Here is a 14,592-nt window from a genome sequence, read left to right as displayed (position 1 = left end):
GAAGTTACACAGGGATTGAAGCATTGCCCGTCACTCACTCTTGGCGTATTGTGTATGGCGAGACAAAACAGTAAATGTCATAAGACTCTTCAGCGCAGTTAGAGAGCTCGAATATCAAGTAACTTCAATTTTCCACTACTTTAGAGGGAATTCAAATACTGCAGTTATTGCCCTTTATTTGGTTTCAGTGTCTTCAACACACTATTTAGGAAATTGTCGAAAGTGCGCAAACGTGTGCAAATAATTCATGCTCAAACATAAAAATAAATAAATAAAATAATAAAACGAATAAATAAATTAAATAAATATATACCCAAAGTTTACAAAGTTGTGCACACAACTCCAAATACCTGTGTATTGCAAAAACTGGTTGTGCAATACGATAGTTCCTGGCTTTAGTTATGTTGCGAGACGTGAGCTTCCCGGTCTTTGAAACCGAAACTTAACTATAGCCGCAGTGCTCTCATCGTCACATGCAACCAAGCAGCATCAACTCGGAATCTGTTTTCAACTTGGAAACGTCTGTTGGCGTGTTAACGTCTTCGCAGCCTGGTGAATTGATTTTCCTCCTGTCCTTCAACTCTTTCGACCGTATAAAAATGTGAATGTCTTTCCATCTGTGTAGTGAGGTGCTTCCTTCTGCATTTTGTTCCTGAAGCGTTGCAGAAGCTCTATTACAACAAAGGGGAAGTGGCGTGTGTAGGACAGGTGATCTCCAAGTCACAAGTCTGAACCAGGAGGTGTAGTAATGACCAGATATTTATCTATAGTTATCTGAACTGCAATCATGATGTGTACTCGTGCTCCACTCGAAGCTCTCAAAATCTCTAGTATTACCAACGTGATCTTGCCATGTTTATCTGATGCAATAGTGCATGAAATGCCTATGTTCTGTGTAAACACTTCTGTGGCAAATCTGTTTCAGTACAATTGCCTACTTAAACTATGCCTCCAATATTCCTTGGTGGCAGTTACTGTTTATACTACATGTCGGCTCTACCCTATATCTTCATGTTAGGATGGGAGCAATTTTCACATTTTTGGTGTACCAAAGTGCCTGGGCTAGCTCCCATCTATATACCCTTTATGGTGCTGGTATAACTTAATTAACCGCTTTCGTTACTCAGGATACTCACCCACTTAGATGAAACACCAATTCCTAGATCTAGCTGCTCATTCCAAGAACTGATGTTAACATGATACATTGTTAGCTAGCTCGTTGCCAAGTGATATACAGATGAGGTTTTTTGAGTGGGAGTACATAAACAAAATACAGAAACCGACACTGAAGATTTGATTTGTACAAGCTTTCGCGTGGAGGTCCACGCTTCCTCAGGTACTCCCCTCTTCGTGTACGCTTCTGAGTGGGAGTACAGAATATTCAATAAAATGCCTTCTCACAGTGAACAGGCTTATGTGATGGAACCGCTTGAATTATAAGATGTATACACAGCATACGGGGGCAGGGGGCATACTGCAGTAACGTTCTGGAATGTCCGGAAAAATATCCTGAGATGCCTAGAAAAATATCCTGAAAATGTCATAAAGGAAGCCACCAGGATTGCCCAAATCAAGTGCTCGGCTGTTGCAATGGCAGTACGAATTATGTCCAATAGGATGTCATCCGGTCAATCCGGGATATCTTACGGACATCTGATTGTCCAGTTGGTGACGTCATATTGACATCCTCAGGATGTGCCTTGGTTGTGTGGCAATTTCCATCGTGATCAGCAGATGCCGATGCGTGGCCCCGTCGTATGATTGGACGTGTGTGAATGAGAAAACATGTAAGAGTCAAAGGGGGATGAGTGAGTGAGTGGATGAGATTGGTCCCTTCACATGACGCAACCCTGGAAGTCATTGGAGAGGCGTGTTAGCTTAGCTCAATTGGTAAAGCCCTGGACCGGTAATCCAGAAGATGTGGGTTCGAGTCCTGCAGCTGCCTATCCTTTTCAGTGACTTCCTACTTTCTTCGTTCATCGTACTTAGGCACTTGAGGCTTTGTGTCTTCGGTGTTCCAGCCTCAGAACACCAATTTCCATCGTGATCAATAGAATGCGTATTTTAGTAGTACTTCAGTGTGTAGTTACCTCGTAGTAGAGCGACTAACGTTTTGCATTTATTTAATATAATCGTTTAGTGTTTAGTCGCAATTTAGAATGTATATTTTAGTAGTACTTCAGTATTCAGCACTTCAGTTAGCAGTAGAGTGACAAGCGGTTTAGCATTCAGTTTGTATAATCGTTTAGTGTTGGCGTATCAGTTTTGAATGTATATTTAAGTAGCACATTAGCATGTCGTTAGTTCTTAGAATCAGAGTGAGTAACGCTTAACATTAAGGTAGTATTTTTTTATTGATGTTGGCGCCGTGAAGCAGCTGTGGCTATTTAGGTAGTATAATCGAATAATATTTTTTCGTAGCAGGTTAGAATGCACACTTGCACTTTAGTAATCAGTGATTTCATCGTAGCAGAGCAACTAATGTTTAGTGTTCAGTTAGTATAATCGTTTAGAGTTTTAGTAGCAGTTTAGAATGCTATATTTTGTAGTACTTCAGTATTTAGTTAGTAGTAGAGTGACTAACGTTTAGCACTTATTTCGTATAGTAATCGTTCAGTGGTTTAGTAGCAGTTTGGAATGTGCATTCTTGTAGCACTTTAGTATACAGTTAGTTCTTAGTAGTAGAGTGACTAACGATTGGGATTTGGTTAGTATAATCGTTTAGTGTTTTAGTAGCAGTTTTGAGTATATTTCTCGTACTAATTTAGTATATACTTAGTTTTTAGTAGTAGTGTGAATAACGTTTAGCATCCAGTTAGTATGATAGATTAGTGTTTTTCTAGCAGTTTGGAATATAGTAGCTAGTGGGCTGAAGCGTTGCAGTTCATGCCATTGGAGAATGAAAATCTGCAGTAATGAGGCGGCACCAAGGTTAGAACAAAGAGGACAGAACACAAATGCAGTCGTCCTTGCAAGGGAAGTATAGGTAACTAGTGGGCTGGGTTGTAGTACAGCTTGGTACGAAAGCTTACGCAACACCGAGTTATCGTGTTTCTCCATGGAGCGGCACCCGCACAGCAAACTGAGAGGTCAACAAAATAGGCGGTCACCCGTTTCGCTTTTAACTTCTTCCTGGTAACCAGCAGGGGGCACTCTTATGAAGAAAGACGCCAGTGACGTGCTCCGTCAACATTTGATTAAGCCTGTAAAATTGCATAATGGCAAATGCAATATTTTTATTTTTGAATTCCCTGTTAGCGCCGAGAAGCAACTGTGGCTATGACCGGCGTCCAGGAGAGGACAGCGGGATGGAGTGGGGAACAGTGGGGAATGAAAAATATAAGGAGGAGACACGAGCAAGGTTAGAACAAAGAGGACAAAACAACTGCGTGAATGTCGAAACAACGTGAAAAACCAGAAAATAATGTGGGTGGCTAGCTAATCACTGTAGCACGCACGAGCAGGGTTGCGTGATTTAATCTCTAATTTGTATCGTGATTTGAACGCTGACATTCGTTATGATTTAAATCAACTAATATGTCCTCAGAAAGAAATCCACTGAAAATCACTGCTCAATGTTGTCCTCCACACAACGAGTTGCACAATTTTGGGAATTCGTTTGGCGCATTTGATACGGAAGTGAGGGTGTCCGTGCAACATTGATTCGAAGACGACGGAGGAGTGATACTTTTGCTCTATTGCAACGGCAGGCGGCTGTCGAAAGGTCAGCAAAAGTTAAGGCTCCTGATTGGCCGACTGGCATTGCATAATTTATACAACGTTGCACTCTCATTGGTCGTGTACCCAGAGTTGTGTGAATTATCTCAAACTATGGGCTCTATGGGGAGCTGTTGGAGCCCGATACAGCCACAACATCAACAGCGTTAGTTGTGCATTTACATTCGATAAATATAATGCGAATACAAATCAAAAATACATTCAATACATAAAACACAAATACGAATTAAAAATAAAATAGAAAACTCCGTTAAAGATTTTAGCACTGAAACTGAATTTATCACTCTTCTCTTCGAAGGGATCCGTTCACCAGGTGCACATCGAACAGAAGCGGGAGACCATTTCCGGCACTGTTTTCGGGTACAGAGGGGGCACAGAGAGGGGTAGGAGGCAGAGAAGAGAGTGGAGATTGAAACGAGGCTGCCGTTCTGTCTCAAGCGTTGTGAGCTTGCTGGCTTGCTGTATGCGGCGGCTGCTATGTGCCAGCCCGCGAATGCTGTCGCCATTCCTATCACCATAACTACAAAGTTCGTATTTCGGAGTTGTTAAGAGACAATAGACCTCTACCTGTTTGTAAACAAATGACGTCATAATGTTCGACAGCGCCACGAGTTTGGTAGAGTTGAACTAACGTCAAAGCTAGTGGCGAACAAGGTCGCGCCCGAAAGCCACGGTCTTGAGGGGATTACGATGGTCTCTGAAAAGGACGCGACCATCGGTCCCACTTACCTTTCAATAGGAGGCAGCGAACAATTGCCCATTCGTGGAACTCAGCTTTCCCCTTCCGATCTGTTTTGGTTTCGTTGTGTCTACCAACGTCATGACGACGTTTCTCGGGCAGAGGTTTATTAGTGGACATAAGTACATCCAGAAACGAATATGTGCAACAAAATTGCATTTTGTGTGTAACGTGTACTCGATCGAGGAATTTAGCGCAGACGCTGGATGTGCATTGCTGACACAATAGTAGATAATGTGAAGAGCGGGTAACGCAACTATTAATGGGGGGCGTGATATGTCAAGACTTCATACAGATGCCTGTGTAACTAAATTGCATTATATATGGAGCCGCAAATCTAACGAAGATGATAACCATCCCCAACAGCTACATGCCTTCAATTAAGTAACTTGTCCGACTGTTGTTATCACATTCACCTATTTTCGTTGTAAGACATTGTTACCAGCACAGTGAGATATTCAACAAAAACAACAACAACAACAACTTTATTACAAGATGATGACTGGGGAGTTTCATCACCAGGGGCGATATTTTACCCCATTGCTGGTGGTGATGCGGGGAATGAAATAATGAGCCCCTTCACAGTAAGGATCGAAGTCCTATGGTATCCAGAAAGGCGAAGAGAGCTTTGAGGGGAGAGCATTGGTGGGATGGATGTGGCCAGGGACCAAGCAATTTTGTGAGAGATATTCAATACGTGTATGAATAAGTAGTAAAATTAATGGTACGCAGAAGTGCTTTATCCGGAATGCCGAGCATGGGGGATGTTGCAAAAAAATTGTGTGGGGGAGTCATAATTGTCGTGGTTCCCACGGAATTTGGGTACAAAAATTCGAGGGCACTTCGAGGTCCTTTTAAGGCTCAGCTATTATTTTGCGTGGCATTTGAACTGGAGGAAGAGTTAAGGGATGTATCCAAACATTTCGGGGTGTACGGCAGTCTGGAAAGATCACAGCACCGGAATACACATGACATTACTGAGAGCCAGTTGTTGACAAAGTTTATTAGGAAATTTAAAGTTACATCAAATTAGTGGACCACGGACAGAGTTGGTCAGTCTCATTTCGGTAGCCTTTGATCACGTACGGCCCCGTGACGTTCAGTGCTCTCGTCTTTGTGCCTATGTTTTTAGTAAGTTTGATCGGCAAGGCTAGGCGGCAACCGCATGCAGCAACTTTTGCCAACTGAATCGGGCCAACGGAGCGCCAACTCAGCGTGAACGGAACGGTATCGAAGCTATGCAACCGCATGGAGCAGAATGTTGAGGTTGTCACGTGAAGCGTTGAGGTTGTCATGGTGAAGCGTCGGCCTAGCGTTTACCACCGCTTGTTGCACGCGATGTGGCAATGCTTACTGTAGTAAACTGCTGTACGCATTGTTTAACATAAATGATATTTGGCGGTTCTTGAAAAAGTACGGTGCTAATAACGTCTAGAAATCAGGTGTGTACAAGAAATTTGGGACACGAAGAGAATGTTGGCTTATGAGTGTTTCTAGCAATGCTGCAATGCTGACTAAGGAAATATCACACTGCATTTTTTTACCCTTACTCTCCTCACACATCTTTCTCTCTTTCTCTCTTTCTTTTCTCCTCACTCATCCTCACACATCTTTTTAGTAAGTTTGATCGGCAAGGCTTATTCTTATTTTATTTTCCCTGATTGGAGCAGTCCTTTGTTGGAGAACCGCTTACAGTCAGACCGATCGACCTGGCCATGCCATGCTGCAGTTCTGGTTGACGTTCCGCGACATTCTCTACATTTTTCATCTCGTTAATTAATATCACGACAGTAACAAACATAACTCTTACAGTGCTCTGGGGCATGTATGATGCTGTCTATGACTCGTCTGGTCTCTTCCCTTAAAGGAGTACAGAGGGCCATCCAAAAAAAAATTCAGATTAAGACATCTGATGAAAGTGTGCGTGTCATTATACCGAATCGCGCGAAAGGTTTTGATGTGTGCAATTTGTTTGCCAGAAAAAAACTCACATAAACATAGCTCCGCGCGTTCACCCTTAACTGGCCACTCCAGCTAAAACGAGGATGAGAGGTATGATGCTACGTCACCGATGACGGTATAAGGAGACTCGTTCTGGTTCGCTGGTCAGTGGGGGTCAGCGCCTTGTCCCTTTGCCGCCGTAAACCTGTTTTGCCAGTTCTCACGGAGAATTAGGGAAAGAAGGAGCGGCCGAAGCATTACCGAGCAAGGAGAAAGGCTTTATCAGAGCTCCGAACAGCCGAGTAGCAGACGACAGCGGAGCAGCAGACAACATTTCTCTAGGCCAATCAGCGAGCGTTCTCCTTATAGCGTCAGCGCGCGGTTTCAGGCAGATCACAGGCTGGTACTGCTCTTCACCACCGTTGCGCACGGTCGCTTTGCGCGGCGTATTTTAAATTCAATTTCTGCGATAATTATGACTCTGTGGTGTAAATTACTTCGCATTCAGTTAAAGATTTTAGCGTTAAAACTGTGGGATGCGCTCGCTAGGTGCTCATCGAACAGAAGTCTTCAGAACAGATGTGTTCTCCGAGGTTGTGTGACGAACCCGCCCGAAGGTCAACAATATACAGCCACATGAATAGCGCTAGTTTCGAATTTACATTCATTAAATCGTGGACGTCAAAACTGAAATTTCGGTAAGAGAATTTAGCATTAAAATCGTCCATGTATTACTCTTCTTACATGAAGGGATACGTTCGCCAGGTGCACATCGAACAGAAGGCTTCAGAACGGATGCGTTCCCCGAGGTTGTTTGGAGGGCACGCTCGAATTTAAACAATACCGCCACAGCATGAATAGCGTTAGTTACGCATCGACGCCTTCGAAATCTTGGAAGTCTTGGAAAATTGGGCTAACTTAATTTACTCCGTCTTACTTGACGACATACGCACATCGATCAGAAGGCTTCACAACAGGTGCGTTCGCAGTGTTTCAGAGACTGTAGTTTACCCCCAATCTCAGGCACGGTGGGTGGGCATACATACATACATACATACGTTTTATTTCACACGAAGGTGTGAGAGGAACAGAGGCAAAAAAGCCGAAAGGCTTGACTAGGCCTCAGCTCCTCTTACTGACAATAGGGACATCAGCACATACAAAAACAAGAGGAATAAATAGAATCAAAACGAAACAAGCAAACACAATAATATACATAACATGGTAGAGACAGTAACAATTCAAATGACGTGGAATGACATATGTATGCATCAATCAATCAATCAGTCAACTTCTGTATGCATAACTTTGCAAGCACTAGTGATGAAGAAAAGCAAAGAGTTAAAGGGGCTTTATACAGCTCCAGGAATATTCTCCAGTTATTATGCTCTATGAAAGAACGTGGCTCACGATATCCAATTATGAAATTCATTTACTTCTAGCGAGCGCCTTTACCACGAAACAATGCCATTCAAAGAGCATAATCCGCGTTAGTCTCTCCTTCCTACTCGGAGAGCACCTACGTCACTCGTGTCGCACGTGCAGCAATTCCAGTCACTGGAGATGGGGAAGATTTCGGACTCCTAGCCAATGACGGCCTCGTTGACACAAACAGCAGCGTGCGGGAAGAACCGGTTGTGAGAACACCGCTGTGACCTCGCGGAGCAATACAGCGCTGAAAACATAGTGCGCACATGAAATGGAATATTGTGGGCTTTTGGTACCTTTTGATCTGGCTACGTTGAGTTTGACAAGTGTAAATATGTTTAGAATTGACCTCACTACCCGATATTAAAACAAAATCAGTGTATAGGCGCCCCGCATTTTGAATGGTTGACGGTGCGCGATGTCAAAATGACGTGTGGCTATTGTCGCCAGGGCGTCGCAGGGCGGGGCTTGAGCGCGAAAGAGTGCAGTGAATATTCGGTTGGTTTGGAGCCATTATTTACCTTTTGCGACAAAAATTTTTGCTAAACGTCACTGTAGGAAACGAATCACACTGCATTACAAAAAAGTGCACCTTGCATACCTGTTTATTGCCCCTTTAAAATAGAAACAGTGTTACCACATTTGAGAATGTTGCAGTGGTAACATCAATGTTCATGTTAACTAGATGATGTAATAAATGCGGAAGTTGATAGGAAACACGTTGAAAACCGAAATTTGTTCGGCAAGGCGGAAGGGACCATGGCTCGTTAGTCCTAAAACCATACGAAACACTTTTTTCTTGCAGTGAAAAAGGACTCGATGAAAATACCCCTGTCCTTCTGTTATGTACATAATAACGAAATAAACAGTGCTTATATAACCGGTGGAATCTCACAACGCTATACATGGAAAAGAAAGTGGTAACATGACTATTATAGGGAATATTCAGTACAACTCGAAACACTCAATTTTGTAATCTTTGTATGCTACGTTCATTAGCGGCTGATGTTGTGCCCCACACTAATATCCCATAAGAAACATGGGAGAAAAAAAGCGCGTAATATAGTCTCAAATTTACTGTTAAAGGCAATATATACCTACACTTATTTAAGATACCGCATATTTTGTCCAGTTTACCCAACAAATATTGTCTGAAGAAAGGTTTGGTTTGGTTTGGTTTCCGTATGCAGCGTCCATCCATTCCAGAGTAGCCTGCTTGAGGACTGGAGCAGGGGTTTGGCTCTTCGGCCGCTTGATCCCCGGGATGTGAGACGAGATGGGTGGTTCCGGCAGTGTCCATGGTGCTACTGAAGAAGCGGTTGGGGCAACAGTGAAGGCAGGTATACGGTCCGTTAGTTCTTGCGCACACAGCGCGATTTTACTGCGGTTCCGCTTACGAAGCTTCTGTATCAGTGGACGATTGGCGATGGTAAGCGCGCAATCGCAAATAGTGACTGAAAGTTTCTCTCTGGCGGAGGACGCCAACTGGGAGTTCCCTGGCTTCGGCTCCCACCATCCTCGTCTCATCGCAGGGCGGAACGCAAAGACAGGTCCGCAAGCTGCGCGCCAAGACGCAACGGAGCTTGTGTTCGGACGTCCTTGATAGCCCGTGCAACACAGGAAGGCTGTAGACTACTGAGCCACGAACAAGCGCTTTGTGGAATGCAAGAAGGGCCCGCTCAGTACATCCCCAGCGCAAGTCGGCAAAGTGACGTATCACATTTTCCCAACGTTGCGCCTTTGAAGTGAGATAGTCAATGTGTCTTGCCCACGACAGGTTGCGGTCCAACACAACACCGAGGAACCTGTGGTGCCTGACCGGCCTTAAAGGGACAGTCGCATCGACCACAGATCGATTCCGAAACCACAGTGAAATGAGATTCCCCGTCCTTCACTGCCCTTGACTCCGAAAGTCCCATCCCGATCGACGGAATACTTTTTGCATAATTCATGTGTATGCGGCGCTACAGCAGACGACGGATGCGGGCTTCAAGCGGAACTCCCTGCTGAGAATCTTTAGCAACGTCACAAGGAATCTGACCAATAAGAACGCGGCGAGCCAGAGGAGCCCCGCGGCTTGCAGCTTGCATGAGCAAAGTCAGGGAGACGAAGGCGAAGGCACATACGGAGATGGCGGACTCGGAACACGGAAGTGGCGAATCGTGCTGTTCAAATGCCTATAGTAATAGCTCCCGTGACGAATATACATGTTTGATGACGGCCCATATTCGACGAATCCGCTTCCTCTGCAAGTCGCTTGTGATGTACGTGCCGCAGCTGCGTTAGCGCAACAGAACGAGCCTCAGGACCACTGCTTTAGGTACGTTCACGATCGGGTGCTCAATACTTGATCCCGTGACATTCACTACGACGCAGGAAACAATCCAAATGTCTGTGCGGCGTCTGTGCTCCCCAGGAACCCGGTGAATAGCTATATGCTGCAGTGCTGGTGAAGTGGCAGAGTTGTGCAATGACGGCGAAGTACAGTGTAAGCACGCATCACACTTTGTTCCCAGCTCTCTGTCCTCGGCCAGAACTTCTGGTGGTGCATCCACTGCAGTATTGCAGCGACGATCACAGTCTTCGCCTACTGTACCCACGATAGATAGGCACGTTGAGCCATCCTTATTTTCGTAGTTCTCGTCGTTGTTTGCACACACGACGAATGCCCCATGAAAGTTACGAAGGCTCTGACCAACTGTGCAACTCAAGGGCCTGGTTAGAATTAGAATGATTGTCACGTGATTGATGACGTGACGTGAATGACTGTGCTACGTGTTTAGGAAAGTGTCCTTTCTTTTTACAGCTACGTCAGGTTCACTGCTTATTGTGTGTTTACAAGCTGAGTTTGGAGATTCCTTGGACCGAGGAACAGACGACAGATACCTGGGTGTGTCGTCCGCATGATTCGCCAACGTTTTTCCATCCCGGTCTTATCAGGGCTGTCATCTTTAGTGTGCCTCATTTCCTGTTCACGCCTACACCATAACAGACTTGTGTAGTTTCCAATTGAGAAGTGAGAGACAGTACTGTATCTGTGTTACCACAGTAATCCCGAGAAGTGCAAAGAAATATACAGGAGCAATAAACTACCTGGCCATAAGTGACAGTTATACTTTTAAAGGGACCATGAAAGGATTTTTGACAAGCCCACGATCATTAGTTCCCCTGTACTAAAGCATTCACTCTGTGAAATATGAAGTTGAAAATCGTACAAATAGCGAAAATATTCTATATTTACCACAGGCGTGAACGGCAGCTGCTACGGCCCGCCTCCGAGGCGAACTGGCCGTGACATCATACACAGAACATGTTGCCGATTCGCGGACGGACTTTTGCGAGCAAAGTGCAAAATTTTCAAATAAGCTTGCATACTTTGTCATGTAATATGTTTTAATTTGACTTGGAGACACGAATGTAACTAACCGTTGACACAGAATCCTACGTGAAATGTAATATAGCTGTTGACTGTCAGCATGGTTACCGGAGCACGTTTTCCTCTTTGAACTTCTTCTGCGTCAGAACATACCTTCGTCGGTGACATTTTACGAGCTTCTGAACGATCCATAGACGCTGTATGTGTCGCATAACCTCTTCCTCAATTGCTGATAATTTGCCTTTCGCCATATTTCGAGTGATTTCGACGGGAGATATACGATGTCGTTGTTGTCCAAACCGAAACCATGCATCCACGTGGTCCGGCGGGGTGTGTCTTCCTCGTCGTTCACAGTTGGCTGAGAGGATTGGGTGGCGATGACGTAAGCCCACTTCGAAGGCATATATCCAGCGGTCACGCCCTGCTATTTTTGTCTGATAACTGCGCCCCCGTTGTACTGAATACGGTTAAAAGTCGATGTGTGTACGATAGTGCTGGATCATGAGAACGGTTTCCCGCAGAGTACTCGGAATCCTCGAAAATCATTTCATGGTCCCTTTAATGGTAGTGTAATGCTTCTTGTCGTTGGCATAGCATGTGAGGGATATAACACGTTAAGTAATTTCAGGTAATGTTCATAACTCACTAATGGTACAGTTACACCTCGTTATCATAGTAAGTGATACATCTGTCTGGGAATGTCCACAATTTGTCATTCCCACGGAAGATTGTTCTGCCTTGATACAGCAAAACAAATTTTGATACCTGTCATTGATCCAATGTTTTTAGCACCACTGTTTTGAAAACAGCTTTCAAGACTTTAACTTCAGAGACCCTTGCCAGAGCATTACCTCTTGTCTATGTATTATAATAATTATTATAGTGACAGGCAATAAGTTACGCAAATGTGAATAAATCTTTGTGTTGACTGAGTGTTGACCATTCAAGAGCCATTGCACAAGTCCACATCCAACTCTTCATGCACAGATATTTACTATTTGCTATGCACAGACAGTTATCAGCGTGCACCACACTGGCAATGTCCCCCGGGATCTGAAGCGGGGTCTCACAAAAAAACAGCTTCGTAAGTACTTCAGTTGCAATGAAAATCTAGAATTGTGTGTTCCTTACATTTCTGGACGGTTTCATGAACTTCGGGTAATTAACATAGGGTAGACGAGTTCCACCTTCACTTACCTTTTCCAAACGCACAATCAGTAGTTCACCGAGAACCTCAAGCTTGGGGGGGGGGGGGGGGGGGTTGCAAAAAAAAAATGGGGCTGCGGTTACATTATAACAGTGGTACACAGAAAAAAAAGCTCGGGGTGTTGTGGGGGATCTGGAACGATCTCTGGGCAAAACCAAGTGTAAAATTTTGGAAGGGTTAGTACATCCTGAAATGACCCTCATGCCTCAGACCCCACTACTCGAATAATGCTCCTCCCTTTTACAGTAAGAGGCCTATTACTACCTACGGCATATCTATATCAAAGATCACAGGACAGCAAATTTGGCCAATGCTTATGTGACAGTGCCTCATAGAACATGCAGCTTTTCTGTTGAATTGACACTACATCTCTGGTAGCCCCTTTAATGTCTGGAGGTAGGTGGGTCATTTTACATTTAACCAGCAGTAATGTACAGCATTGCAAAAACGTAAACAAGGGCTTAATCTCAACGCTGCATCAGCATAATTCATCGTCTCACAATAAAGTTGTTGTTGTCAGCCTCTGCACAAAGATTTGGGTGGACCTGAAAAGGACCTTTTTTTCCTTTGTTTTTCATTTCCTTCTTTCAAGTTATTTTGTCTTGGCATGCAGCTGTGAGATGTCAGTAGAAGCCATCAAGTCATTCTCTTTACTTCTTGAACATGGATGAAGAGGAAGATCCTAATTTGTCAGAGGCGTCGTAAAGACCTTAGTGTAAAAACAGGTCTCTCAGAAAAAATTGTGGTGCACACACGTACATTGTTTGATGCCGTTTCATGTATGGATGGGACTTGGATCAGCAGCACCTGGTCCTTCTATAACACAGAACGTCAAAAGTGCACCTCAAGTTAACTACGACAACCGCAAAAACCGCCGCCCTACAGCACACAAACAGTTCGCAAACAGCGAGATAAAAGGAAACGGGGAAGTGGTTTATGACGCTTATGTTACGGACAGAGGTACTGCTTGTATATAGCGCGACCCGCATACGACGTTTTCTCGACGGGAAAGCGTCGACGGCTCGACGGTTTTCCGCTGAACTCCGAAAACAATAGGAGCAGGCCAGTTTCGCCGACGTCTGCGGTGAGCAGATCTCGACGGTTGACGCCGGAAGTAACGCGTCCTTCCTGACCAATTGGGTGTCTTGCCGGAAGTTGCCGCCTGAACAGCTAACTATCATGGCGTGCGGCGTAGAGATGTGTGTACCGAGGGTTCCATTTACCATTTCGTGAGCGCAAAATGAAAGAGACAAGGGAGATAGCGCATGAACTGAAATTGAGGACGCAGGAACATTCCTCTCATGCAACGAACAAAGGCAAGTCGTCGCAGTTGCAAGTCAGATTGTTGCGATGGTTGTTTGCGAAGTAGACGAGGGAGTCACGCGAAGAATACGCATTTCATTTTTTATTATTTATTCTGTCGCACTCAACAAGCAACTGAAGCCATCTTCCTGAAGCTTCCCATCCGTTCTTGGGCTCGCAACAAACTGTCTTGCAACTGGGACGACTTGCCTTTGTTCGTTACACAAGAGGAATGCTCCTGCGTCCTCAATTTCAGTTCATACGCTATCTCCCTCGTCTGTTCATATCACTGTTCTCGGATCGTTCTTGAGCTGTGACAACAGTAAAAGCTTTTGTTGACAGCATCTGTATATTCTTTTTGCAATCTCCTCTCCTCAACCCGGCCTCTGGATGTCAAATAAAGTACTCATTGCTGGTTCTAAGTTTCTGTCGTCTGCTTCTTGTCGTGTTTTCTTCATCCTCGAGGAGTTGAGATGGTTTCACCGGGAATGTCAAAGGCACTCTTAAATAAAAAGCTGGTCGCTGAAGTGCACATGCGAAGGCCTCTATGGGATATGAGATGTCGTGAATACAAGGACCCGAAGAAAAAACACCTCTTGTGGATTCAAGTTGCCGAAACGCTCAACTGGAACGGTAATTCTAAGCTGCTTTTACTGTAGAACGCTATGATACATTCGAATCTGAAAACTGAACGCGGTTCAATTAATCACATTGCTCTCCATTCAGTCACGGAAGTTCAAAACAGATGGAAGAGCTTACGAGATGCATTCGCGAAACGTCTCAAAGCGATATTGCAAAAGAAGAGGAGCGGCGCGGGCTCGGGAGATATCGAAGAAGTGGATGCAGACAGCGACGACTGGA

Source organism: Ornithodoros turicata, chromosome 5 (genome assembly GCF_037126465.1).
Source record: "Ornithodoros turicata isolate Travis chromosome 5, ASM3712646v1, whole genome shotgun sequence".
NCBI classification, from domain to species: domain Eukaryota; kingdom Metazoa; phylum Arthropoda; class Arachnida; order Ixodida; family Argasidae; genus Ornithodoros; species Ornithodoros turicata.
Note: the sequence above shows the minus strand (reverse complement) of the source record.